Source organism: Anomaloglossus baeobatrachus, unplaced genomic scaffold (genome assembly GCF_048569485.1).
Source record: "Anomaloglossus baeobatrachus isolate aAnoBae1 unplaced genomic scaffold, aAnoBae1.hap1 Scaffold_425, whole genome shotgun sequence".
Taxonomy (NCBI): Eukaryota; Metazoa; Chordata; class Amphibia; order Anura; family Aromobatidae; genus Anomaloglossus; species Anomaloglossus baeobatrachus.
In genome coordinates this window covers 25,068-33,664 of record NW_027443585.1, presented here as the reverse complement: position 1 = coordinate 33,664, position 8,597 = coordinate 25,068, and the positions used below count along the sequence as shown (strand labels likewise).

The 8,597-nt window shown below is 43.7% G+C and overlaps 1 pseudogene; it reads left to right on the top strand.

Moving 5' to 3' along the window:
• The first annotated feature begins 8,122 nt into the window (after positions 1 to 8,122).
• On the top strand, positions 8,123 to 8,329 carry LOC142279155 (U2 spliceosomal RNA; annotated as a pseudogene).
• The last annotated feature ends 268 nt before the right edge of the window (positions 8,330 to 8,597 follow it).

Sequence of the window (8,597 nt, the reverse complement as noted above, 5' to 3'; positions counted from 1 at the left end):
ATTTTCCTACAAATACTGGAACAGCTCACTGCTTAGAATGATCCTTCCCAGCTCTATAATATATTATATATACCCCACAATGCAGGCTCACACACACATTTGTCTCAAGTGTGTTGTAGGGACACAGATACAGTCTTGGTCATGTGACTAAAGGCTACTTTACACACTGCGATATCGGTCCCGATATCGCTAGTGTGGGTACCTGCCCCCATCTGTTGCGCGACACGGGCAAATCGTTGCCCATGCCGCACAACACCGACCAGACCCGTCACACATACTTACCTGCCCGGCGACGTCGCTGTGTCCGGCGAACCGCCTCCTTTCTAAGGGGGCGGTCCGTGCGGCGTCACAGCGACGTCACTGAGCGACGGCCCAATAGCAGCGGAGGGGCGGAGATGAGTGGCCGGAACATCCCGCCCACCTCCTTCCTTCCTCATAGCGGCTGGGAGGCAGGTAAGGAGAGGTTCCTCGTTTCTGCGGTGTCACACGGAGCGATGTGTGCTACCGCAGGAGCGACGAACTACATCGTTACTGCTGCAGTAACGATAATCGAGAATGGAGACCCATGTCACCGATGAGCGATTTTGCACGTTTTTGCAACGATGCAAAATCGCTCATCGGTATCACACGCAGCAACATCGCTAATGCGGCCGGATGTGCGTCACAAATTCCGTGACCCCAACGACTCCGCATTAGCGATGTCGCAGCGTGTAAAGCCCCCTTTAGTGGGAGTGGTGTACAGGGTCTTAGCAGTAAAGAGTATTCCATATTTCTGCCAGATACCCACAGAGATATTGAAATCTGAAAAAAGAGACTTCTGCTCATTGAAGGTAAGAACTACTCACATAGCGTTCAACTCCACAGCAAACGAGTGCTCTAGCACTGGCATCTCAGCAGGGATATTCCCCTACTACACATGTGTGTCTAGGTCACTGTGACAGTTTACAGGACATAACTCAGGGCACCTAGACAGAAGGCAGAGGGACTACTTTCTATTTCTGGTGTAGAGCATATATATATATTTATACTATTACATGGGACACATGTACCTTGTATTACCATTATTCGCTGTATATGAACCCCTTTTCTCCGGGCATTATTTGTCTATAGCATTTTTCACGAACCTGAGGCAACTGAGAACCCTTCAGTGAAGGAATTCCACTAACCCTCACAATACCTACCAGGGGCCTCCCTGCAGTAACTCAGGTAGTTGTACCCATTCTCTTTCCGCATTCTATGTGTTCTTCTTCTTTCTTCTTTTTTTTCTTTTTTCTTCTTTTTATTTCTATCATGTAGTTCAGGGGTTTATAGATATATGTCCTGCATCTCATATTTCCTTTAGTGGTGCTTCTTACCCATTCTCATATCATTTACCCTAGTATTTCATGATCCTGAGGCGACTGAGAACCCTTTAATAAAGGAATCCTTTTTCACCTGAATTGTCAAGTGATACTTACCAGTGACTATCACGTAATGTTACAGGTAGTTCCATTTTCTTCCTCTTCTTTCTCTCCTTTCTTCTTTGTCACACGGTCCATTGTGTTATAGCCCACGTGTCATGATAACACTTGTACCATCTTTTCATTTAGATTCCACCTACAATTATTTACCGATTCCAGTTCTGGAATAGGCTTTCATCATCTACTCACTAGAATTCTCAAGTTCATAAGGTACTGAGACATATACATGTTCACACCATTATAAAGAACAAAGTATAAACATTGAGGTTTTTCTCACACCCATGTTCCTGTGTTCTTTGATATGATATGTGTTCATTTCCTTCACTATATAGGATTGCAAGTTTTCCATTTGTACCTTAATGGCAATGACGCTATACAATTGAACACATATCATCCTGTTATCCATATAGGTGTGTATTTACCTGCTTGACTATTTTTGGTTGTTTGATCCAGAATGTTTCTCCAGATAGGTCATGTGGAAATTTTCTTTCCTCAGTACAAATGTTTTCACTATGGCTTTGGAAAATTTTTTTGTATGTGCATCATGGTCATTTGACCCATTGTACTCTCAAGTAGCAATATATTGTACTGTTATGTTGTACTATGTACTAATTACGTGTTTATATGGTTTTGTAACCCTTTATGATCTTAGATAACTTTATCCTTGATAAAGACCTAAAAACAAGCTCGAAACGTTGGATGAATTATCCTTTTGCACAAATAAAGAATTTTCAGCATTCTAAGAGTTCTTTTCTTACGTTATTGATCACTATAGTGTGCCAGAGCTATTTCTATTGAATTGACTCTTATTTTTTCTGAGCACCTGCTATATACACAGTGAGCCAGACATATTCAATTTTCATTCAGAAGGCAGAGGGAAGCCTTAGCAGCTGAGCCTATATCTTGGCTTGTGAGCATTAGAACAGGCCGGCGATTACAGGGTAACATGAAAAATGTCCAGCTTGCATTATGACTAGAACATGACAATATCCTTTTAAGTACTAACCTATGATGCGTTCCTAAGTAGTTGATGTTATATGTTCTACATTTCATTTTCTGCATACTTTACAAGTAGTAGAATTTGCTTTGATATAGGCAACTGGATTTTCACAATGAAAAGGCAAAGGATAACGCCCGAAAAAGACGCCATACATTATGTCAGTGCCATCACTGACAAACCTGGATTGACCATGAAATACATCAATCCCCTTAAAGGTGAGTTAAAACAAGTTTTAACTAAATTGCCTTAATATTGTCATGCATTAGAATGACTGTCTTAGGTAATGATAAATATTTTCTACAGGAAGAGGAGTGTTTGCTGAAACTGAAATCGAAAAAGGGAGTTTTGTTGCAGAATATCGAGGTGAGCTCACGTATGCACTTACGATGGTAGACAACTACTCGAGATTTATGGTTGTGGTACAAGTCAAAGATCTAATGGCCCATACTGCAGCGAAGGTCTTCCAAGCACACTTATGCAGACCTCATGGCTACTCAGAGAGAGTCCTCACAGATCAAGGCACTGCCTTTGAAGCGGAAATCTTCAAGTGATTTATAGAGGGTTAACAATACGTTGGGATCACCGGATCTAATCTCCCTTTTTATACACCCTAAAATCTTGTTTGCTTTAGAATAAACAATAACATCATAAAGGTATAAGATGACGCCATTATTAGCGTCACCATACCGCTACTCTGCCTTCTAAAACGGTCTCTGCTCAAAACCAAACATGATGCATTGCAGGCGGAGCGCGATGAGTTGCAGCAAGAAACAGTAGTGGGTGTGGGTGATAACACACAGCCCAGCCTCGTCTCATCACAACATGCAGTGGAGGGCTATGACGAGGAGGAGGATGAAGACATGGAGCAAATCTCCGGCCAAATTGAGGATATGACATGCACACCAGTCATATCCTCGGTTCAGCGTGGCTGGCCAGAGGACAGGGTAGATGAGGAGGAGGAGGAGGAGGAGGAGGACAGCATGTTCAGTCAACGTGTTGGTCAGGCTACTGAAGTCCTGGCTGTTAAGAGTCTGGCGCACATGGCTGACTTTATGGTAAGCTGCCTGTCTCGTGACCCTCGCTTTAAGAACATCTTGGCCGACAATCATTACTGGTTGGTAACACTGTTAGACCCACGCTACAAGGAGAACTTTATGTCTCTTATTCCCGAGGCGGAGAGGTCAACCAAAATGCAGCAGTTCCGGAAGGCCATAGTCACGGAAGTAGGCAAAGCATTCCCCTCACAAAACGCTAGCGGCATAGGTCAGGAATCAGTGGACAACCAAGGCGTACAGCCGAGAGAGGCACAAGTCCAATCCGCCAGAGGTAGGGGAACAGTCTTTAAGATGTGGGACAGTTTTCTCAGCCCCTCACGTACCACAGCCCCTGAGGTGCGGGGTAGTGCCACAAGAAATCCTAAGTTTGCCCAGATGCTCAAGGAGTACCTTGCAGATCGAACAACTGTACTCCGACATTCCTCTGTGCCTTACAATTATTGGGTATCCAAGGTGGACACGTGGCATGAATTGGCTCTCTACGCCTTGGAAGTCCTGGCCTGCCCTGCCGCTAGCGTTTTGTCAGAGCGTGTTTTTAGTGCCGCAGGTGGAATCATTACAGATAAACGCACCCGCCTGTCAACTGAAAATGCTGACAGGCTGACTCTGATCAAGATGAACAAGGGTTGGATTGGGCCAGACTTCACCACACCACCAGCAAATGAGAGCGGAATTTAAAGTTTGTAACGGGAATTTGCCATGTACCTCCAGTCACCCATGGGTACACACTTCTGGACTTTGGATAATCGCTGGACTGCTCCTCCTTCTCCTCATGCGCCACCATGATGACCGTTACAAGAGTTAGGCCTTTGTTTCAGGTATACCCCCAGTGGTAAATTTTTTCGCCCATTCTTTGCAGAATGGACATTACAACGACAGGAGACCCGCTCCTTTGCAATGGGAACAATGTTTTGAGGCCCTCATGCACGTCTCTATGCAGGGACAACGTGGAGCCTCCCAATTTTTGGCTGCCCTGCCAAAGGGCTATACTATAATACACCCACTAATAAAGGAATCCTTTTTCACTTGAATTGTCAAGTGATACTTACCAGTGACTATCACGTAATGTTACAGGTAGTTGCATTTTCTTCCTCTTCTTTCTCTCCTTTCTTCTTTGTCACACGGTCCATTGTGTTATAGCCCACGTGTCATGATAACACTTGTACCATCTTTTCATTTAGATTCCACCTACAATTATTTACTGATTCCAGTTCTGAAATAGGCTTTCATGATCTACTCACTAGAATTCTCAAGTGCATAAGGTACTGAGACATATACATGTTCACACCATTATAAAGAACAAAGTATAAACATTGAGGTTTTTCTCACACCCATGTTCCTGTGTTCTTTGATATGATATGTGTTCATTTCCTTCACTATATAGGATTGCAAGTTTTCCATTTGTACCTTAATGGCAATGACGCTATACAATTGAACACATATCATCCTGTTATCCATATAGGTGTGTATTTACCTGCTTGACTATTTTTGGTTGTTTGATCCAGAATGTTTCTCCAGATAGGTCATGTGGAAATTTTCTTTCCTCAGTACAAATGTTTTCACTATGGCTTTGGAAATTTTTTTTGTATGTGCATCATGGTCATTTGACCCATTGTACTCTCAAGTAGCAATATATTGTACTGTTATGTTGTACTATGTACTAATTACGTGTTTATATGGTTTTGTAACCCTTTATGATCTTAGATAACTTTATCCTTGATAAAGACCTAAAAACAAGGTCGAAACGTTGGATGAATTATCCTTTTGCACAAATAAAGAATTTTCAGCATTCCAAGAGTTCTTTTCTTACGTTATTGATCACTATAGTGTGCCAGAGCTATTTTTATTGAATTGACTCTTATTTTTTCTGAGCACCTGCTATATACACAGTGACCCAGACATATTCAAGTTTCATTCAGAAGGCAGAGGGAAGCCTTAGCAGCTGAGCCTATATCTTAGCTTGTGAGCATTAGAACAGGCCGGCGATTACAGGGTAACATGAAAAATGTCCAGCTTGCATTATGACTAGAACATGACAATATCCTTTTAAGTACTAACCTATGATGCGTTCCTAAGCAGTTGATGTTATATGTTCTACATTTCATTTTCTGCATACTTTACAAGTAGTAGAATTTGCTTTGATATAGGCAACTGGATTTTCACAATGAAAAGGCAAAGGATAACGCCCGAAAAAGACGCCATACATTATGTCAGTGCCATCACTGACAAACCTGGATTGACCATGAAATACATCAATCCCCTTAAAGGTGAGTTAAAACAAGTTTTAACTAAATTGCCTTAATATTGTCATGCATTAGAATGACTGTCTTAGGTAATGATAAATATTTTCTACAGGAAGAGGAGTGTTTGCTGAAACTGAAATCGAAAAAGGGAGTTTTGTTGCAGAATATCGAGGCGAGCTCACGTATGCACTTACGATGGTAGACAACTACTCGAGATTTATGGTTGTGGTACAAGTCAAAGATCTAATGGCCCATACTGCAGCGAAGGTCTTCCAAGCACACTTATGCAGACCTCATGGCTACTCAGAGAGAGTCCTCACAGATCAAGGCACAGCCTTTGAAGCGGAAATCTTCAAGGACTTCTGCAGCTTTTACCGATGCAGGAAGATGCGCACTACACCCTACCATGCTCAAACCAATGGTTATCAACCTGCTCAGGACTTTACCCCATATTCCAGATGTGGCCTTACAAGTGATTTATAGAGGGGTAACAATACGTTGGGATCACCGGATCTAATCTCCCTTTTTATACACCCTAAAATCTTGTTTGCTTTAGAATAAACAATAACATCATAAAGGTATAGCAGTACCGTTTCAAAGTTTCGGTGTCCCAAGCAGCATTCCATCAGCCTCTGGAAGGTTCCTGGCAAATTGCACAGCTCGAAGGGCATGCTTTTGAACTCGCAGAGACCCATCGGGGTGGCAAAGGCGGTCTTCTCCCGGTCTGCCTCAGCAACGGACACTTGCCAATAGCGACTAGTGAGATCAAGGGTAGAAAAATAATTTGCAGTTCTCAATGCAGCTAGCTATTCCTCTATACAGGGGAGTGGTGCTGTCCTTCTTCTTTAACAGGACCAACGGAGCTGCCCAGAGGCTACAACTGTCACGGATAACCCCAGCCTCCATCATGTTGCTCAACATGTCCTTGGTACACTGGTAATGTGCAGGTAGTTTTGGCTTATATCTCTCTTTGATGGGTGGGTGTGCACTTGTGGGGATGTAGTGTTTGACCCCTTTTATTCTTCAAAAGTCTAGCGGATGTTTGCTGAAGACTTGCTCGTATTCTTGCACTAGCCTGTAGACCCCCTTCTTGTGATGTGAAGGTGTGGAGTCAGTGCCTACGTGTAATTCCTTACACCACTCCTATGGCTGACTTGGTGAGCTGTCACTGAATGGGTGGGCTGAAGCAATGGTGGATGCTGCTGTTTGGATAGCATGTGTATCTACTGAGAACAGCTTATCAATGGTGGCAAATCGGAGCAGCTTAATCTCTTGCTCTCCGCAGTTCAACACTCTCATGGGCACTCTTCCCTTCCATATTAATGAATAAAACTATGATGTAAATGTAAATAGCATATAGATACCCCACAAATGCAGATAAAAGTAGGTTATGGGAAAAGGGGGAAGAGAGAAACAGGAAAATAGTGGAATAAAGTATACCTTCCAGGTGGGAGAGGAAATGGCAGCACAGCCAATGGAGGTGAAGCAAGGGGAGCCTGCAACTAAAGAGTTGAGAGCGTTATCACATGGTGACTGAGCCTGATTGTAACGGGAGCATAGAGGTGCCGATCCTGTCTTACCTGCGTTGGTGTAGAAGTGGGTGTCCTGTGGTGGAGTCAGCTATGTGCAGTGGTGGCCGTGGGTTCTTTTATGTGCGACCGTAGTAATAGCTGCGCCCACTTCCTGTATGGGAGTGGAATGCAGTGAGGGTAATGGAACGCACGCCTGCGCATTTGTGTTTAACGTCGCGCATGTGCAGAACGGAGAAAAGGCTGCGCTCACTTCCTAATGAAAGGGAGTGAGACGCATCTGGGAAGGGAAGGGAAAAGATTAGGGTTTGGGGATGATGAAAGGGCTTTCTACGGGCAAGGATGGCAAAGGGTGGCAGTGACGGAAAGTCAGGCAGCCTGTCCTGTCCTGTCCTGTCCGTCCGTCTTTTTGTATCATGAATTGGAAAGACTGCAAGGGGGAGGGGAGGTGCTTGTGTCCAAAAGGAGGAGTTATTCAGATTCATTGCAGTGGGCGGCGGCTGCAAAAAGCACCATTCTTCTTGTTTTTGCTCTGCAAAACAGCCTTTTCAAGGGTTGGCTTGGGTGACAAAATGTCTTCTGTAGGCGTGGGTTTGTCTCCCTCTCCCTAAGATGTGTCCGGTATAGGCCAGGGTGCCACTCAAGGCCGTAACCAATTCGGGTTATAGCTTCTCGGCCTTTTGGCTAAGATCAAGTGTAGTTTCGGAGGACGCTACCTTGGTCGGTACTGGAAGGTGCCTGGGATTGCACGTCTGCCGGCCTTGAGGAAGTGTGTGCGCCTTCTGGTGACACATAGCCCTCTTGTGCCTGGACGGTTCCCAGGCAACGGGAGGCGATCACCTTTGTTATTTTGAAGTCCTACTGATAAACAGAAAAAAAAAAAAATTAAATCTGTTCTTATCAGTTTAATATCTGATACGTCCCCTCTCTGGGGACCATATATTAAATGGATTTTTAGAACAAGGAGATGGAAAAAATCTTGCTCTGTCCACTCCACGCATTGACCTGGTATTGCAGTACCTCCAGGACCGGTGCACCCCTTCTTAACCCAGTTTCCAAAAGCAGAACTCAATTCACCTGATTCAAATGAGCCCCATTAGTGAATTGAAAGAAAGCAAAAACTTTATATGCACCTCAATTTGGCCAATTCACTTTTCACACTTTCACCCTTTTTTTTATCTTTCACACCTTTTACTTGCTTTATTGATGCAAAAAGCTGTGCCAAATAGCAAACTCATCTCCACTCAACTTGACCAACTCTGCTATGTCCCGTGCAGTATCTTATTCTCAGTCTTATCTAGATCATTTGC